The 21128-nt window shown below is 48.2% G+C and overlaps 2 pseudogenes; both read right to left on the bottom strand.

Annotated features, from left to right (window-relative positions):
- Positions 1–12700: 12700 nt before the first annotated feature.
- LOC132219381 (cyclin-dependent kinase 2-associated protein 1-like) lies at positions 12701–13043 on the bottom strand (annotated as a pseudogene).
- Positions 13044–18301: 5258 nt separating this feature from the next.
- Positions 18302–18931, bottom strand: LOC132218705 (mitochondrial coenzyme A diphosphatase NUDT8-like; annotated as a pseudogene).
- Positions 18932–21128: the final 2197 nt, after the last annotated feature.

The following is a 21128-nucleotide window of genomic DNA, read 5'->3' on the forward strand; positions in this document are numbered from 1 at the left end:
GACATGGATCTCTGTGATAAGCAGTCCTGGTCCCCATACAATGTGCAGCCCTGGGAGGCCCCAGCTCCTGACATGGAGGAGATGAGGACCCAGATTCCTTTGGGAACTGGACACTAGGAGGGATCTCAGGGGAGTAGCAGGGTGCCTTCTGGAACCTGAGTCCTGTTGACTCCCTGGGGTCCTGGAGTTTGGGTCAATTGGGCACCTACACTCACCCTGCGGCGGTGCTTCAGGCTGGAGGATATATCAGGTGTCTGTGCCGCCTGCAAGGGCATGGAATTGAAGACCCCATCTGTTGGCTCCAGTCCGCTCTCCTGTGCAGAGCTCTATAAAGACAGTTTCCAGTCACCAGGGGAAAACCTCAGAGCCCTGTTTTGCTGGTTCTCTAAAACTTGTGACTCTCCACTCCAGACACACAGAATGTGATCTGCTGAGACCTCTACTGGCAAGGAAAAGTCATGACAGCCTGAGGGCCTGGGACTCCCATTGGCATAGATAAGGGACCCCTCTAGAGCCCCATCTCCACCTGCCTGCCCTACCCTGGGGTGTGATCACAGCAGGACCTCTAGGTTATCCACTGCTCCAAACACTCCCGCGGTTCTCCCTGCAGGACCTCCTATCCACCACATGAAGAGGGGGGGATGTGGGCTGCACAGGGATGGCCCACAGAGGAGGCTGGCCTGGCGGGAATGGGTCTGACTCAGGCCACCTTCACTTACCTGAGGGGATCTTCTTGAAAACGGCCAGAGATGTCGGGCACGAGTGTTGAATCGTCTACAGAGTCTGGAACAACACTCCCTGCAGGGTCTCCGGGAACCAGAGCCCCCATAACTGGGAACACAACAAGAGAACATGTTGAACTGTCAACTGTCTCTTGCCAAGTGAGTGGCAGTTGGGCAGTTGCAAGAAAGTGGGTGCCTGGTTACGGGGGTTCCAAGTTCTATCAGGAAGTGACCTCACTTCCTGGAATTGCCTCCCTGACTCCCCTCACCTAATTACAGCTATAGATAGTCCTGAGGGCTGCTGACTGCTCAACTACCTTCTCCATGGAATACCAACATTGTACACAGTGACACGAACACACCCTCTCCACAATGTTTAGCTGAAGCCAAGGTGCTAGGTTTGAGGAGACAGACCAGGGCTCAGACTCAACCCCTCATTCTTACCTCTTCTTGATCCTGGATAAGTCATTGTGCCTGTTAGATCCTGTCTCTTCTCTGCCTGCACAATGGATTATTGCAGCATTTGCTTCTTAGCGATATTCACGCTCATGAAGGTAGTAGCTATAAAGTAGGAGGAGGAATGCCACAAGGCAAAAGTGCCTACAACCTCTTTTTCTTCCTATTGTCACCTCCTCGATGTCTGATTTTCTTTTAATTCCACCCAGGGTCATTTGACTGTGTGTGTGTGTGAGAGAGAGAGAGAGAGAGAGAGAGAGAGAGAGAGAGAGAGAGAGATTGTGTGTGCGCACACACACATATGTTAGTGCTAGGTTGTATTGTGTTAACAAAGCCTGAATACAGTAGTTTGCAGAGGCAACGATTCATTTCATAGCCATATGCCTTCAATGATCTGGTGGAACTAAAAAGACTTCCTGATTTTTTGGATTATTCATCATTTTTCTTATTGTAAGGATGAGAGTAAGAACTTACAAGGTCATATGTCAGAGTGGAAACCAGAAGTTGACATTTTATTTGACAATGGCTTGTGGGGGACATGACTTCCATTTCCCCCTTTGTAACAGCTGCCAATGTCCATATCCAGGTGGTCTGGGGAGTTTGGGTCAAGGCCCCAGAGTGGAGTTATCAGCACAGCTCACTGGCCTGGCCACAGTGATGACGGTTGTATGTGGACATGTGACTTCAGTGAGTTGAATAAAATTCTTTTTGTTAGTCACAAGAAAAAAAGTTCTGTTTTCATATGTCTCATGGCCTTATGAAAACATGCTTTTAGTCAATAATCATGTGAGAGATGCAAATGAAAACAAAAACGAGGGCTCTGGCTGGTTTAGTCAGTGGATAGAGTGTTGGCCTGAGGAATGAAAAGTCCCGGCTTCGATTCCGGTCAAGGGCACATGCCCAGTTTTGGGCATTGATCCCAAATAGGGGCATGTAGGAGGCAGCTAATCAATGATTCTCTCATCATTGATGTTTTTCTCTCTCTCTCTGAAATCAATAAAAATATATTTTTTCAAAACACAATGGGATACCGTCTCACACTTGTCAGAATGGCTATCATCCAGAAATCAAGAAAGGACAAATGCCGGTGATTATGTGGAAAAAAAGGAACCCTTGTGCATTGCTGGTGGGAACATAGACTGGAGCAGGCACTCTGGAAAACAGTATGGAGCTTCTTTGAAAAATTAAAGTGAAACTCCCATTTTACCCAGTAATTCCACTTCTGGAATATATCCCAAGAAAGCAGAAACACCAATCAAAAAGGATATATGCATCCCTGTGTTCGTAGCAGCACAATAGCTAAGATTTGGAAACAGCCTATATTCCCATCAGCGTAAGTGCCCAACAGCAGCTGAGTGTAAAAAACCCGTGGTACATCTACATTATGGAATACTATGCTGCTGTAAAAAAGAAAGAAGTCTTACCATTCACAACAGCTTGGATGGACATGGAGAGCATTATGCTAAGTGAAATAAGCCCGTCAGTAAAAGTAAATATCACACGGTCTCATTCATTTGTGGAATATAATGAATAACATAAACTGATGAACAAAAATTGATCCAGAGACAGAGAAGCATCAAACAGACCCTCAAACCTCAGCAGGAAGGCAGGGGAGAGTGGGGGAGAGAGTAAGAGACCAAGCAAAGGTCTTGAATGCATGCATATAAGCATAATCAGTGGACACAGCCATTAAGGGGGTAGGTGCATGTGCTGCAGGTGGGGGTGGCTGGGGAGGGGTCTAGGGGAAAAATGGAAACATATGTTATACTTTAAACCATAATAAAATAAAATAATACAAATATTTCTCTTAGTAAAAAAAAAAAAAAAAGAGAGAGAGCTAGTGCTCTTTCTGGGTCCCAGAACAAAGCGCCCCCTGACCCCTAGATATGGAGGAACATGCAGGAGCTTCCCAGTATGTCAGGATTTCTAATGTCCAGACCAACTCTGTTGGAGAGGTGGGAGCCTTGGCCTGGAAGGTATGAACATTCCTGAACTCTGGGCTCTGAATGTCATGGACATTGGGTGATATCTGCCACTCTATGGACATCAGTTTCCCAATTTTCCATTGAGGGTTGGGTTCAGAACTGCATAAGCCTGACCTCACAACAAAGGGGCCCAGCTCCCTCCACCCTGGGTGGGCACTGGACAGAGGTGCATGCCTGTGGTTCCAACTCTGGACTCCCTTTCAGTAAAATACTGGCCAAAGGCTCATTTACCTGCTGAATGCTCACCATCTCCCCCATGCCTTTCCATGTCTGTGCATGATGCCACCAGCAGATCCTTTTTCAGAGCCCCCGAGGAAACCTGGGTGGAGCCAGGACCCCAACTTTGAGGACACACCGCTGGATTCATCTCAGGCTCTGTTGGGCTCAGTATCTTGTTCATTTATTTCTAAATACATATTACCCTTCTGGAAAAAGCATGTGTGGGTATTACTGATTTCATAAAACAAACAAATAAGCAAACTAAACACCTCTCCCTATCAGCTGATTTGGGGCATATTTTATTAGCAAAGATAGATATTTGCTAATATTGCTATAACATTCCCTAGTTGGAAACAGGTTTTGATTAAAAACAGACATTGGTTAAATATTCCTGCCATTTCCACAGAAGGTTTACTCTGAAGGAGAAGATAATTAGTTGGCTGTGGTTAGGAATAGAGTAGCCCCAGTGTCTACAGGGGTCTTAGTGGCTTCTCTTTCTATGATAATTTCACCTGCTCCCAAACTATCAGTGAGAATGCAAACACCCATGGATCAACCCTATATCTGTGTGTGTGTGTATGTGTGTGTTTGTGTGTGTGTGTGTTTGTGTGTGTGTGTGTGTTTGTGTGTGTGTGTGTGTGTGTGTGTGTGTGTGTGTGTGTGTGGTTTGTTTGTTATTGGTTTTCTACATCCCATTTCAGTGAACAGATTTCTCTACAGGAATTTTCCTGAAAGCCTTATTTAGAATTTGTGTTGCATTTGCTGACAAAAACCATTAGCTATATTAATTGGAATCAGTTAGAAAATCCAGGATTACATATTCTAAGAGTTAAATGCCTTTGTGAACCCACCAGGGTCATTGAGAAAATCAGGAACATTTGCTGGTTCCTCTCTTGCTGAGACAAGCTTTTCTCCAAAGGGAGTTGTTAGAATTCCTATTCTCATTTTCTCTTAAGTCAGTAGGAAGTGATAGTGGAGGGGACTGAAGGGAAAGGAAGAAGGATGGAAAAGGGTGCAGAATATAGTGGGGGAACTAGAGAAGGTGGAAGAATGGGGTGTTGGCAATTATTACCTTCAGAAGAGTTCAGAGACAGTCTATAAAATTTCTAATTCCTTAATTGTTTTTAAAGGAATTTATATGTGCTTCTGAAAATCTCCTGATTTCCAAATCAAGATATGCTTCCATTCATTCATTCAGTTTAATGCTAGACCTGGCATTTTCCTAATTTTCATTGCATGCCAAAAATTAATTTAGGCACACAAATAAAACTGCACTTTGTCCATTTTAGGAGGATATTTTCTAATTAAATCTTCCCATTTCTGTAAAGCATGTGTAAGTAAAAGCTTCCTATCAGGAATATTAGTGAGGGATGGGATCGGGCATCTCCTGGACTTGGAGGCACCACTTCCCATGTTAATTTTAGGTGTGTTTTGTTGTTGTTGTTTTGTAGTTGTGTGTATGTGTATGTGGTTTTTCTTTTCTTTCCGATATCTGCAGAATCTGAGCAAATTCTCTAGGATTGTTATATAATGTAGTTGGTCAACCTGTGTTGCTTATCTGTTGAGCTCCACGAGGCTCTCACCCCTCAAATCACATTCAAACCTCTGATGTGCCTCGGTTGATCTCCCTGCTGTCTCAAACAACCAGAGGGTCAGGGAACGGTTGACCAAACCTTATGGGTGCTCCCCCACCAGAACCAGTCACTTTAATTGCAATTGTGTTCAAATTTTGTTTGGGGCTCCTGCACATCATGAGGAATGACATCACACATCCAAAGATATTCTTAGTCCCCTAAGAATACCTAATACTCAGACCTGAGGGAGAATATGACACTGTATTTTTGGAGCTGATTTAGTTCAACTCTAATTTGAATGATATTGGGTGTTGTTGTTTTTTTGGGTTTTTTTTGCTCTGATTCTCAGAAAGCAATTCCGATTGGAAAGGCACAATTTAACAACAGCCACCAATTTTTTTCCTACTGTCTTGTCTTAACCTAAGTTCCATCAACCCTTAATCTTAGTTCTATCTGGAGTATTTAAAAATACAGCTCAAATAAATCTAACCCTCTACCACCAGCAAGGGAAAAGTCATGGATTTAAGATACAACTCACCCAGGTTCACCCAATGGGTGGGGAACCAGCAGTTCAATGGGTCCTTTGTTGAATCCTAACACCATGTCCACGGGTTGGTCCTGGGTGAGCTCTTTTGGAGTCCTGACCCACTACGTCAAGTAAATGTCAAAGTATGAAACATTCAAACTTGTCAAGAATTTTGGTCGTTTATTTAAGTCCCACTGTCAATAACTGGCAGGATGAAACTCTCAGCGGATTGAGATATTCTCTCTGGCAGTTTTGCACCTTATTTTATACATTACAATCAGAACAGGAGATGTATGGTGGTAACAGGAAACCCAGTGGTGATGCATTAGGGTTTCAGAGAAATCAAAGCAGCGAATCCTCTGTGACTGGATAAACAGTAAAATGACACAGACATACTTCTTTTACATGTGGATATAGGATAGTTCCAAGTCAACAATGAACTCAGTAAGAATGAGGGGATTTGTGGTCTCCGCAGAGCATTGCCTATGTGTTGAGGGGCCATGAAATAGGGAAATTCCTTTGACATTCCAAATTACATGTTATTGTAGATGCCAAAAGGCAATAGACAGGCTCAGTGAAGGTTAAGATTGCCCTTCGTCTGGGAAGATGCCAGCCTAGGACATAACTACCCACCATAAACTGCTTTCAGTTTAAAAGTTTTCATTTCAGAACATTCTTTTTGATAACTTTAGGTCTCTGAGTTTGCAAGAACACCACACAGGGCTTCCCTGAGCTAGTCAGTGAGCATGTGGTTCCTTTTCACATACACAATTCTTGGATCACTTGTGCCTCACCTCCTGACAACAGTCACTGAGTGCTTAGGGCAGTGGTCCACAAACTCATTAGTCAACAGAGCCAAATATAACAGCACAACGATTGAAATTTCTTTTGAGAGCCAAATTTTTTAAACTTAAATTATATAGGTAAGTACATTGTTATTAACTTTATTAGGGTACTCCTAAGGCTTAGGAAGAGCCACAGTCAAGGGGCCAAAGTGCCGCATGTGGCTCGAGAGCCGCAGTTTGCCAATCATGGACTTAGGGGATTGGTCCGAACTAAAGCCCCAACCCACCTGGCAGTTCATAAACTGCCCCTGAGGGAATGTCCCTCCTCTGTCCCAACACAGGAAGAGTAACCATCACCCCAGAATGCAGCAGGACCTGTATGTTGTAAGCAGATGCAGCTACCTTGCTGCCCACAGTTCTAGTCTCCACACCTCCCGCTCCCCCATCCCTGTGCCCAGGTTCAACACCAATGCCCAAGAACCTGTTTGCTACCCAGGAGTTGGACAGCCCCAGCCTCAGATTCGTGCCCAGGTTGTGCAACCTGACCTTAATGAAGATGGTGGTGTTCAAAGAGTTGGAGAAAGACCTCAACTCCATGGTGATCGCCATGAAGATGCAGTACTCCAACCTCATATCGATGGTGATCACTGTGAAGATGCAGGGCTCCAAGTACATCCTACGGGAGTGTGCTGTTCCCCAGTGACAGTCCTGGGGTTGACCTCACTGCAGGACCCCCACTTCCTCTGTGAGAAGGCAACAAGCTACAGGCCCTGTTGCACTGGAGGAAGTGCTTTAAGAACCAGATCATCTGGAGCTAGAAGACACTCCCTGTGGGTGCCATCCGCATGGCCAAGGTCAGGCAGCAAACCCTGAAGGGTGGACAAAGTGGCCGAGGAGGCTTCTGCTAAACTGGCCGAGATCTGGATTGCTCCCTGTCCAACCAGCCCATCCACTGGGAGGACAGTGCCATACAGGACAGATGCAAGGCTAAGTCAAGGGTTCATTACTCCGAGGGGGTACATCAGAGCTTCTCCTCTGAGCAACAGGCCAGCAACTATGCCACCTATGGACCGAACCTGGCTGAGAAGGGCATTGACATGGGGATGCTCAAGCAGTAGAGGCCATGGATATTAGGAAAGATGTGCATTACCAGGCCATAAAATATCAAATAAAAAGTGGTGGTGTGTCTGGGAAAGTTCAAAGTGTTGGAGGAGGCTGTGGACTCGAGCAGGACACAGCAGAGCACGTCCCAGAGTTGGAGTGGGACATGGACCTTCTATTTAACACACTGCGAAACCCCAGGGACAGTGGTCCAGACATGGAGGATGAGAACAGCACCCTCAGCACCCACAAGCCCAAGCTCAGACTGTTCTTTGAAGGGTTGGCACACTCCAGCTCACAGACACAGACGGAAGCATCCACAGGGCCCGGAGCCAAGAGGAGTTTTCAATTAGGGGCAAAGTGCAAGAAAACACGTGAGCCCTCAGGCATCAAACAGCCCAGAGACAGTGTTTCAGACTCGGCGGCCCACTGCACCCCCTCCCCCAAAGTCGCCTGAGTCTGGACCTCCTCCATGTCTAGCCAGTCTTCTCACCGTGTGGACAGCGCCATGTAGGCCGGCCCAAGACCAAGTCTACAAATCACTACTCTATAAAGGAGTATCAGAGCTTCACTGAGCAGGAGGCCGGTGAAGATGCCGCCCATGGATAGGAACTGGATCAGGAAGCAGTGACTATTGAAAGTCACAACAAGGTCCATGACAAGCAGAATGTAGTGGCTTGGCTGAGCTGGGCCTAAGTGTCGGAGGAGGCCCTGGACCGTGAGCAGGACCCTGCAGATCATGTACCCGAGTAGAGGAGGACCCGCACCTTCTGTCTAACATGCTGGAGAACCAGTGACAGTAGCCCAGACAGGGAAGAAGATGACAGCCTTCTCAGCACCACCAAACCCAAGCTCAGGCCATACTGCGAAGGCCTGTCACATTTCAGTTCAAAAATGGACATGGGGAGCATCCATGGTGCCCAGAGCCAGGCGGAGCTTCCGAGTTTTAGCTGGTTCTGCTGAGGGCTAGTGTGTTGGCGCACGGAGTAAATGGTCCCGGGTTCAAATCTGGTCACGGGCACAACTGTGTTGATTACAGGCTTGATCCCCAGCCCTGGCCATGGCACATGCAGGAGGCAAGCAATCCATGTGTCTCTCTCACATCGATGCTTCTCTCCCTTTCTGTCTCTCCCCGTCCCTTCAAGTTTCTCTAAAAATTCAGTGGAAAAATAACCTCTGGTGAGGGTTCACAAAACAAACAAAGCAAAACAAAGGAGCCTCCTAGCCCAGCTGAAGTGCCCAAAAAGACCAAGCTCAGTCAGCAACAGCCAAGTGACAGTGTCTCCCACTTAGAGCCCCAGAGCATGCCCACCCAGGGGAGCACCAGCACCGCCCAAGGACAGCCCGGAGGCAGAGACCTCAGCCCTGGACATGCTCACCAAGAAGATGCTGCTCACTAGGCGCATCACCAAGACTGAGTCTCTCATCCCCTCCACCAAGGCCAAGGGGAAGCATCCCCGCCACCATGGCTGGGCAGGTTCCTGAAGGGGCGGCAGACGGCACAGCCGTAGAACAAGTGAGCCAAGAGCCCAGACAATGAGCATGGCCAGACCTAGGGAGATAGCTGCAGATCCCCAGGAAGACCATGTACAACCAGCTGAACCACATCCTCATCTCTGATGACCAGCTGCCAGAGAACATCATCCTGGTCAAACCTCTGATTGGCAGGAGCAGTTCCCCCTCAGACACCCTGCAGGGACTCATGCTGCCTGGGCTGTGCATCTGCTTCATGGCTGAGGTCCGGTGGCCTTCAGCTCCATCATCTGGTGGATACAGAGATACTGTAATGATAATTCCCAGCCCCTTAAGCCGCTGAAGATCCTGGTGGCAGGGGCACAGCACTACTTGAGCGCTGTGCTGTGGGTCTTCCTGGAGCTGCTGTCCTATAAGATGCTCGGTTGGCTGGGCTATGTGCACTTCCTGGTCATCCCGCTGGGTTCCAATCCTGTGGCCAGGTACCTGGGCTCCATGCATTACCACTACAACAGCTTCTCCCAGGACCTGGCCTGATGGGACCTGTTCCATAGTCTGGAGGCCCAGAGCGCCATACAAGACACACTGGACATCGTGACGAGAATCGCGCAGTACATCACGGGAACATCTGTTCCTCTCAGCTTCCCATCGAGGAAGCCCTGATCTCCTACAAGCAGAAGAGACCCAATGAGGATTCCTTATAGTTCATTCTTTTCAGGGTGGCAGGAGAAAGTTGGGACAGTGCAACAGTCCTCAGACACGTCGGGAGACTCAGATGATGGACCCCCTTGCGCTGCAGCGTGCTTTTATCCTTCCCTTTGTCCCTACCTCTGTTCACCAATGAGGCCTTGTCATCCCACTCATCTTGTCAGTGAGTGGGGTTTGTCCTCCCCCAGCCAGGGCGATGGCGCCAAGCTGATGGAGCGGCAGGTGGATTGCTGGACGGCAGCCCAGCCCACAGACAGGAAGAAAGACTCGAAGAAGAAAGACCTGCCTACCGCCAACAACACTCTCAAGTGCACCTTCCAGTCTCTCCAGGTCAGCAGGCTGCCCAGCAGTGGCCAGGCCAAAGCAACACCCACCATGTGCATGACAGTACTCACCAAGGAGAAGAAAAAGAAGGTGTTGTTTTCGCCCAAGAAAACCAGGACAAGGCATGGAGTCCAAAATCCAAAAGCCAGTGCTTGGAGGCATAAGCCACCTGGTCTGCAGGGCGAAGAAGCAGGAGAACATTCTGCGGGTCCTCATCAAAGGTGTGGTGTGGAATGAAGTTCTTCCAGCTGGCAGCCCAGGGTCCTTCCGCATCCAGCACTTCCCCATGTGCATCTCCAGACATTCTGACTACACCTTCCAGCCCTGCCTGCGACCCTGCAGATGCCAAGCACAGGAGGGCCCACCTGCTTTTCTGTTCACCTTTCAGTTTAGTACAGAAACCGACCCTGGAAACACAAAGAGAAACCTTCTTAAGTACGAAAGTGCTCACTACCCGGAAGCTAATGTGCAGCCCCCATTGGGAGCCTCAACTGCTCTGCTGATTAACCAGAACTCTCTGGGGGTCAGGCGGGCAGTGCTGAGCTGGAGAATCATGGAAGGTGAGTTTTGGCCTCAGGGCCACTAACACTCCCAGCGAGAAGGGTTCTCCCTTCTCCACCTGCCCTTCCTGGAAGTCAGGACTCTGCCTCTACAGGACTCAGAGCTGGTGGTCAGATGCCAAGGACTGGCCTCCCATTGCGGGCATCCTGAGCAAAACATGGAGGCCAGTCAGCCCAGCCCTGGGCCCCAGCTGCCAACCCGCCAAGTGGCCCCACACCATCCACTCGTGCTTTCCTAAAAAAATAGGTGTGTGGTGCAGACCCCCAGGCACACCCTCTAGACAAACTGGTGCAATACCAGCTGCCCGCCTTCCTGAGCAGGGACTATGCTTTCGCCCTCATCTCTCTGTGTTATGACAGAACATTTGTTCCACCCAACAGGTGTGGGTCCACCTATTTACCAGGTGAGCACCCTGTCCCTGCACAGCACAGTGGTCACGCGGCACCCTGCTTGCTGGGAGTCTTCAGGGCACTTCATGTCTCTGAGTGCTTGTGCCTCTAACCACAGGGTGAACCTAGGGCAGTAATGGCGAAACTTTTGAGCTCTGCATGTCAGCATTTTGAAAAACCCTAACTTAACTCTGGTGCCATGCCACATATAGAAATTTTTGGATATTTGCAACCATAGTAAAACAAAGAGTTATATTTTTTAAAAATTTTTAAATATATTTTATTGATTTCCCACAGAGAGGAAGGGAGAAGGATATAGATTCAGAAACATTGATGAGAGAGAAACATCGATCAGCTGCCTGCTGCACATCTCCCACTGGGGATGTGCCCGCAACCCAGGCACATGCCCCCGATCAGAATCGAACCCGGGACCCCTCAGTCCACAGGCCGACGCTCCATCCACTGAGCCAAACCGGCTTTGGCAAGAGTTATATTTTTGATATTTATGTTATATACTTAAATGCTATGTAACAAAGAAAAATCAACCAATGAGTTTGCATGCCACCTCTGACACATGTGTCATAGGTTTGCCATCACTGACTTAGGGTCAAGCTCACAGGTTTATTGTAGAAACTCAGTGGGGTCCTCCCTGGAAAGTGCTCTCTGGGTGCCTGGACAGTGGAGAGGTCTGCTGCACGGGCTGTGGTTGAGCTCATTGGCCATTTTCTCCGCCTCATGACAAAGCCTCAACCTCATTTGATTCTCTATAAGGCCTTGGGCTAAGCTCATTTCTCCTTAGATACAGATCGGAGATTCTATGAGGGGTCGCTGTCCTGGGTGAAGCCAGAACCAAAAATCCCAGAACTGAGCCATGTGGCCCCATGCTAATTTTATTCTTGACTAAAAGATTATAGAAAAAGAGTGGAAAAAATCTAAAATATTAGTGTCAGCACTGTGTAGTGGATGAGGGTAGGGGAATGAAATACAGGAGGGCATATTAAAGAGCATGTCTTGCTGAGGAAAATATATATATGGGTAATAAACCACAGGGATACGTTTAACTGCATGTATTTTAAGTTAAGGGAAAGCACCTTGTCTTGCAAAATAGAATTCATTAATTTTAACTCTGCCTCCTGAAATAGGACCTATTAAATGAGAAGCAATAAAGGATTTTTTAAAATAAGAAGAAAATTTGACAAATGGAAGTTATTGTTTGCTTTGTTAGACATATTATATCAGACTAACAGATAATACCCAGTCTTTTAAACAAAATAAATCATTACCACATACTATGCTACATAGGAAGTCTCAATAAATACCAAAGAAGATATATATGTATTTTCTCCATTGATATGTGCATGAGCCATCATGCATGATACCTATATATTCTCTAACCATAATACACTAAGGTAAGAAGTTAATAATAAAAAATAGCTTTAAAATCACTAAATATCTGGCTACTAAAGTGCTGCCTCAGGACTCACTGAAACAAACCCTCAGAGTTGGATCAGCTCAGAAGAGAAACATAAAGAACCATGTGAGTAACAGAAATGTATCCAGAAAAGAAACACGTATCTGGGAGGCCAACTGCAGCTTGCTGTGATAGGTAACTGACGTGCATCATGTAAATCAATGCTTTAAAAAAACACACAAAATGCCCTGGGTAGTTCTGAACTAACGCTTACATCTAATAACTGCAAAAATCTCTTCTCCATCTCAGCGATGGGAGGTTCAGAGCCTGATGAACCACGGGAGGGGCACAGGGAGGAGAAACCAAGCTGTTACCATTTTGAAACCAAGTTTCATCTGAAGGGGATGCAAGCATGAGCTGTCACTTCTTGGAAGAAGAAGGAAAGCCTTTCACGTGGACTTAGGGGCTAGGACCTGGTGTTCTGCTCCATCTTGGCCAAGCACTCCCGAACCAGCCCTGTCATGTGGATGATGCCTCGTTTCAGTCTCTCCATCGCGCTCTTGCTGCCCGCGTACGTGAGTCAGATCTCCTTCCCTAGTTCTTCGATGATGACCAGCAGCTCAGCATATTTACTCTGGGACGCCTGGCTGTTCTCTGTTCCCTGCGTGTTAGAGATGTTGGTCCTAGTCACTCAGCAGCTGGCGGTACTGGGAAGACGTTGCCATGCTGGTGGAAGGCGGGTGAATGCTCCCAGAGGCCTTGATGGAGGTGGCAGGCATGTGCATGGTCAAGTTCGGTTTGTAAGACATCCCCTCCTCTGCCCCCTGCCTCCCGAAGTGGGGCGCAGGCCCCATGAAACAGCACCGGCAGCGGTGGCAGTGAGGCCAGGCGGTGGCGAGGTGGGCCTGGGGTCTGTGACCCTGTCTGTGTGCCTGCCCAGCTCCCGCACACTTTTTGTTGTTGACAGCTCGAGCACACTGGCAAATATGGCCGTCCCCTCACCCTGACACTGCCGCAGTATCATGATCTTTCAGTTTCTTGGTGTTCTGCTTGTGCTGCTCAATGTCTTTCTGCAGACACTCAAATCTCCTTTTTATGATGAGGGATCTCTTCTTCATGTTGTTTCTTCAAGGCTGCCAGCTGTTCTTTAATCCGCTCTGGGAAGTATCCTTCCTCTTCAGCCTTCTTTTTTTTTTTTTTTTTTTTTGTGAAGGTCCCAATGGCTTCCCTGATTGCGCCTGCATTGGAGCTGAAATTATCTGACCATTGCAGCCAAAGTCTCTGGCTTACATGGCCCTCACACCCCACACTTGGAGCCGCAGATGTGCCACCGACGCAGAGACTGCCCTGGTTGTCAGTGCCGCGCAGTTCCGGACTACCCCACTTAGTTTTAAATGCAAACCTGCCTTGGACAGGCCTTGAAGGTCTTTTTTCCATGGCGATCACGGGGTAGCAGGCCAGCCAGCACCCACAGCCCCAGGGGTCCAGGGGTGCCGGCTGGCCTGCGCCGGGGCTCTCTCTGCCTCCAATCCACAATGCAATCACCGATCACCGGCCGCCTTTGCCCGCCCCCACCTCTTGCCTGCCGCCTGGGTTTCAGATCCCTTTCACCTCCCAGCATTGCGGCTACATATGCAAATTACCCGCCATCTTTGTTGGCGGTTAAACGCCATCATGGCTGGCAGTTAATTTGCATATTGCCCTGATTAGCCAATGGGAAGGGTAGCGAAGTTACAGTAAATTACCATGTTTCTCTATTATTAGATAGGATGAGAAATATATATTGAGTGCCTACCACATGCCAACTCTTTATGTTAAGCACTTTATTATTATATTTTATCCTTGCAACTCATTTTTTCATAACATTATTTTTATTGTTTTATTGCTTAAAGTATTACAAAGGGTACTACATATGTGTCCTTTTTTTTGCCCCCGCCCTTGACAATCCCCTGGCCTCTCCTACACCCCAGTGTCTTATGTCCATTGGTTATGCTTATATGCATGCATACAAGTCCTTCGGTGGATCTCTTACCCCCCTCCCTCCTGCCCCCCAACCCTCCCTGGCCTTCCCCCTGCACTTTGACAATCAGATTGAGACAGCTCTGCCTCTGTATCTATTATTGTTCATAAGTTTATAATGGTCTTTATTATCCATGAATGAGTGAGATCATTTTTCCCGTGAAAAGGACAAGACGTAAAGAACTCAGCTAACGTGCCTGAGGTTTTAATGCAAGTGGCAGTGCCATACTTATCACTAAATTTTTTCTTTGTCAATCCTCACCCAAGGGTAAGTTTCCCTGGCCCAGACCAAGGCCAAGGATCTAGCCTGCAACTGAGGCAGTTAGCTTGACTGGAGTCAAACCCAACACCTTTCAGTCCACTGGTTCGCAACTCTTACAGGCAAACAGCTCTATCTCTTTCTCTCACTCATAGGCTGCTCTAATTTAATTGAAAACATCCAGAATTTTCTTCTGGTCACTAGTAAAAATAATCTTATTAAACTCACTGAAGTCACATGTCCACATACAACCATCATCACTGTGGTCTAGACAGTTAGATATGCTGATACCTTCACTCTGGGGCCCTGAATAACAACCCCCAGAAACAGCTGGATTTGGAAATTGGCAGATGTTAGAAAAGGGAAAATGGAAGTCATGTCCACCACAGGCCACTGTCAAATAAGTATTTGACTTCTGGTTTTCACTGTGAAGTCCTAACTTCCATCCTTATAAGAGAAAAAAAAAAGAGAGAGAATAACAATCTGAAAAACAGGAGCTCTTGTTAAATCCATCTGAAATTAACTATGACTATGAAATTAACCTTTGCTGCTGCAAACCGTGGCGATTTAAGGCTCTGTTAGAACAATACAACCTAGCCAGTCTTCCCGATAAGATCAAAAACATGTTTTCCATTCAAAGTGAGAGACAAAATCAAAGAGCATGAGAAGAGAAGACAGATTCGACCACATCAAAATGCAATGTGTCTATTTGTCAAAACACACATCAAATGGAGACAAATGGCAAGCTAGAGAAACCATTTGAAAGTTACATGGCAAAAACCTGATATCCATGACAATTCAGATTTGCTAACAATCCAATGGACAAGAGGGCAAAAGGTCTCAAACTGAAATTCCAAAAGAAGGGATAGGCCAAAAGTATGCGAAAGATACCCAACTGCAGTTTAAACCAGAATGAAAAATTCAAATGAAAATATTGCTCTTTCTCACCCTGAACAGGGTGCCTCACCTGTTCGATGGAGAGTCATCCCATACACCAAAAGGATGCAGGTTTGATTCCGGGTCACGACACATACCTCAGATGTGGGTTCTGAAAATGTTGTGGAACTGGAGAGTGTTTGTGATGTGATGGAACAGTTGCGAAAAATTGTGAATATTCTCCATGTTGGAATTTACACTTTGAAGGATCATAGAGTTAAAATTTATATAATGTAAAGTTATTTTTCAGATAATAGTATTAAATTTTATTAAAAAAAGCATTTTATTTTACTCAATAGTGTAAGAAAAATACCCTAACCTTCTAAGTATGTGCAAGAGAAACACAAACATTTCTTAAATTGCTATTACTGGGAGGTCAGGGGAGTCCTCTCTGCCGAGGCAGCTGACACAGGCTGCCCCCCAGGATCTGGGACCACAGGCCTCCCAGATGCTGAGGCTAGTGTCTCAGAAGCTGCAGGTGGGTCCACATCTGGAAGTTCGGTGACAGCTGTACCTGGAGCCTGCTCTGGCTCAGGAGAGGGCACCAGAGTTGGCATTTTCTCTTTAGGTGTTTCTTCATCTTGCTCTGGAGCTGCTTCTGTAGATCCAGGAAGGAACTATGTTACCACCATGACCGCCTTTCGTGTGCCTTCCAAGGAAGGGAACCTCCCATCTCCATCACTGAAGTCCCAGTTCAAGCCCCCACCCCAGGACATCCTCCAGACTGCAGGCCATGGGGCACTGACCTGAGCAGCTCTGTGCTCCTGCCTAAGCCAGGCTCTGGGAGCTCTTCTCTGAGTGGCGCAGCCACATGCCCTCCCCATCACACACACCACACCTCCTCCTGCTGTGTCTCCGCCTCAGTGGGCTCAGGTGCTCCAGCTCTGAGTGGAGATACTGGGCCTGGGTTGGCAGGTCTGGGACTGGAACAGGAGCTCTATGGAGGCCAAAAGCATGATTAGGCTGGGAAATTCTGGCGGCCGATAAAAATCCTCAGTGTACTGGTCCAGCCATATGCCCAAGATGCAGGAGATGACCCTGGGGAGAGAGATAGACTGACAGCTGCGTCTGAGGCCTGGTTTTTCTTTCCACATGGCCCTCCCAGAGCACCACCCAGACAGCCTTAGGGTCCTGTGCCTGCTGCTGCTCCTGCCCATCCAGAAGGCAGACCTACTCCTTGCTCACCTTCAACCTGGCAGTCCTGGCAGAGATGTGCCTGGTCACCCAGGAGGGGCTGGCAGAAAGCCCTCCTTACTTACAGCTCTGGATCAATGAGGGAATCGCCTGTCCTCTTCTTCAGGGCAACCTGACATGCTCTCTCAGTGTCCCTGTACCCTCCCACTACCCTCCCACCTGAATGTCAACTCCATGAGGACAGGGAGGGCTGGTGTCTATTAAGTTCCTGTCACTCACTGACACACAGTAGGTGCTCCAGGTATAGCTGACCAATGAGTGAACAAAGAAAATCCTCTGGTGTCCAGACACCTCCTAACACATCAAACTTTGGCTCCTGCACCTATGTGCTGCCTACTTCACTAGCTGCCCTGTGGAGTTCTTCTTCTCTAACTGACAGTTAACTCCCATGGGGAGAGAGCTACCACCAAGCTACCACTGAGAAGGTTCTACCAGAATAGTGAACAAGGTCCCTGGATAAGGGTGTAGATTCGGCTAGGATTAGAAGCAGAGGGGTGTGAATTTTCTGAGGGGCTCACTCTGTCCACTGACCTCCCCAATCACCCACACCACCCATGTGCACATGAACAGCTCTCTGACTCCTGCCTTTTTTCCTAGGAGAAACCCTCAGACCTCTGCCCTCCAGCAGAAATCCCACCATGAGTAGGATCCAGGGTTCTTCCAGCACCTTGAATTCAGGTCCCACACTCCCCTCATGACTCTGATCCGAAGCCAAATCACGTTTTCTACTGGAACAGAGATTCACTGTCCTCTTCACAATACAGGAAGGTGCAGCCATAGGTAGAGGAGGCCAGGAGGACGTCACATCGGCTGTTCTGTCGACACTCTGAGCCTGTGCACCCTAATGTGACTGAATCGCTCCCGACTAGAAGGGAGCTCTGTAGTGCAGGCTTGGGGCTTGCCCTGTGCACTGGATTATGGTCAGTGCCTAGAGACGTGTCTGTACCTGGAAGAGCTTCTCATATATTTGCTGATTGAATCCTCCCCCACTGAATTCTTTCACAGAACCCTGTATCAGTCCACTAGTATTTATATGTGACTAGAGGCCTGGTGCACAAAAATTTGTGCACTGACGGGAGGGGGTTTTGTCCCTCAGTCCCACTTGTGCCCTCTCACAGTCTGGGACTCCTCGGGAGATAACGACCTGCTGGCTTAGGCCCGCTCCGCTCCCGGGTGGCAGAGGGCAGGCCCAATCCTTAGGTGCAGCCCTTGGTCGGGCTCAGAGCAGGGCCGATTGGGGAGTTGGTGTGCCGCCCCCTGTCGCCGCCCCCTGTCATGCACAGCAGGGTGGATCCGGAGGTTGCGATGCCACCCCCAGTCATGCTCATTAGTCTCATGCAGGACTCCTCTCCAGATTCCTGAGGCCCAGCACATGGTCAGCCAGGCACAGAGGAAGGAACCTACAGTGGCTAAGGGTCTGGGCTCCACTCAGAGAGGGCCCGGTTCAAATCCCAGCTCAGTCAAGCTGTCTGTCCTCTCTGAGCCCAGATCACCAGCCAGGGACAGTGCTAGCCCCACTCACAGGGCTGAGGTGAGGGTGAAATGATGCCAAGTACCTGGTGCAGGGTAAGTGCCCACTGCTGTGAGTGACTGAGTGCTTAGACGGGGGTTCCCCAGCCAGGAGACCAGCTTTCCCATGGGGTCTGCTCGAGGTCAGGGCCCTAGTGCCGAAGATGCAGTTGCCCAAGAGTTGGTAAAGGCTCTTTATTCAGTCCTGAGGTCGCGCTGGTCCAGCAGGGTGAGGGCAGGGGCTGCCTGGGACCAGTCTTCAGCCCCAGGGACATCCAGGCTGGACTGGTAGGCACCAGGTACCAAGACCTGCAGGGTGAACTCGGTAATGATAGCAGTGAGCCCCCAGATGCGGTGTGGCCCAAGCAGGAAGACAGGCATTGTGTAACGGAAGTGGCCACTCTTGCAGAATTGGGTGCAGCATTGGTTCTGCACCTGCAGCAGGTGGACCAGTGGCAGTGCAAACACTTCCTCCAACTATGACAGGAGGCAGGGGAGGATGGACAGAGGACTGACCATGGCAGCTTTCCCCCATTGGGACATCCCATTCCCGGCATCCTTGCCCCAACTCACCTCCTCTGGGTTGGACTGGAGGCTCTGGGGATCCAGCGGGCCCACTCCAGCGACCACCAACACCACCGTGCTCTTTGCCTGGGCCAAGGAGGCAGGCCGTCAAGGGAGGCATGGCCTTGGCAGGCCTTTGGGGCTGGAGAAGGGAGGCTGAGAGGGAGACCCCACCCTTGCCATCCAGAGGCCATTAGCAGTCAAGGCCAGGTCCATCTGACCCCAGTCCTGCGTGGGGCTCACTCCAGCCAGACTGACCGACTCAGGTCCCCCATTCAGGCCTCTGGGCCTTCGCAGATTTTCCCTCCACTTAGAACAACCTTCCCTTAATTTTACTACCCTGAAACCTGCAGGGTATGAAGGACATGTCTCTCCCACTCTTCTTTTTTTCTTCATCATTCTATTTATTACATGGATGAATATTAACATCTCATGGTATCCATCTAATTCAGTCAAAACCAACAAATGAAAAAGGTTAACGATTTTTCAAATGAACATTCTTACAGACTCCCCTGTAACTTAAAATAGAAATATGTTCACTGCATTAAATTGTGACAAACTTAAAAAATGTCATTAAAAAAAGTCACCTTTAGTACTTAAATAAATTCATTAATTATTTGATGGCATCAATTTCCAAGTTAAAAAATAAATGTTGCTTCATTCGATACTTTTCAAAAAGGACATCTGGGTGGTTCTCTATAGCTGGATATATATATATATCTGTATATATACATATATATATATATATATATATATATATATATATATATATCCTGTATAATAATAGAGAAACATGGTAATTAACCATAACTTCGCTACCCTTCCCATTGGCTAATCAGTGAGATACGCAAATTAACTGCCAGCCAAGATGGCAGCCGGCAGCCAGGCAGCTGAAGTGAACATGACGCTTGCTTGCTCCAGTGATGGAGGAAGCCAACATTCCCTGCCTGCCGCACCTCAGCTCTGAGCTCCGGATGAAACAATGTTGCAATTATAGAACCTAAACAAACCCCAGAAACCTGCTTTCAACCAGCGAGGCCTCAGAGCTTAGAGCGGCCAGTGATGGCAACAGAGTTTCAATTATAGAATCTGAACAAATCCAGGTACCTGCTTTCAGCCGGCAAAGGCCTCGGAGCTGGAGCAAAGAGCTGGAGCAGGCTCTCAGCTCCAGTTACCCCTATCGAAGGAAAATAAATCCCAGAATAAAAAGAAAAAAAAGAGAGGCTGGGAGCTTCAGTTGCCCACCAGCCTGAAAACAGCCCTCAGCCCCTCACCCAGACTAGCCAGGCACCCCAGTGGGGACCCCCACCCTGACGGGGGTGTGACCAGCTGCAAACAGCCATCATCCCCTCATCCAGGCTGGCCAGGCACCCAAGCAGGACCCTCACCCTGATCCGGGACAATCTTCAGGGCAAACCAGCCAGCCCCCACGCGTGCACCAGGCCTCTATCCTATATAGTAAAAGGGGAATATGCAAACTGACCCTAACAGCAGGACTGGGAATGACTGGTCACTATGACACACACTGACCACCAGGGGGCAGACGCTCGATGCAGGAGCTGCCCTCTGGTGGTCAGGGCGCTCTCACATGGGAGTAGCTCTGTTCAGCCACAAGCCAGGCTGATGGCTACAGTACAGCAGTGGTGGTGGGAGCCTCTCCTGCCTCCTCAGCAGCACTAAGGATGTCCGACTGCAGCTTAGGTCTACACCCTGCTGGCAAGTGGGCATCCCCCGAGGGCTGCCGGCCTGCCAGAGGGATGTCTGATTGCCATCTTAGGCCCAATCCCCTGGGGAGCGGGCCTAAGCCAGCAGGTGGTCATCCCCTGAGGGGTCCCAGACTCTGCAAGTGGGTACAGGCCGGACTGCGGGACCCCCCTCGCCCCCGAGTGCACAAACTTTTGTGCACCTGGCCTCTAGTGTGTGTGTGTATATGTATATGTATATATATATATATGCATAATTGTCCTATTGTTTCTAAAAATTTTTCAAATCTGGCTTTCCTATTTGAGAAAAGGCCTGCCGCGCTCTCTCACAACCCCCCTATGAAGGATAAAACTTAGACTTTGCTTTAATCATCAGAACTACCAGAAAAAAAATTTTTCTTGAGGTTGCTGTTTAATTCCATTTTCACCCAATAAAAAGTACAGAAACACTGTCTTTATTTGATGGTGTCCATAAATATTACACTCCATGGGTAGCAAAAATATTTTTTTATTTACAATTTACAGTTTCACAAGTGAAAATCGTACATTTTTACACATAACAATTTTGTTTTGTTAAATTTGCACACATCTGTATAACTTTCACACAACAAGCACCGGAAACTGTGCAGGCAGTAGGCTATGCAAATACTAAAATGTATTTATAAACCAAATGATAGCTGAAGGCCCTGCCTCAGTTAGGCAATTTATAC

Source organism: Myotis daubentonii, chromosome 16, assembly GCF_963259705.1.
Source record: "Myotis daubentonii chromosome 16, mMyoDau2.1, whole genome shotgun sequence".
In the NCBI taxonomy this organism is placed as follows: Eukaryota; Metazoa; Chordata; class Mammalia; order Chiroptera; family Vespertilionidae; genus Myotis; species Myotis daubentonii.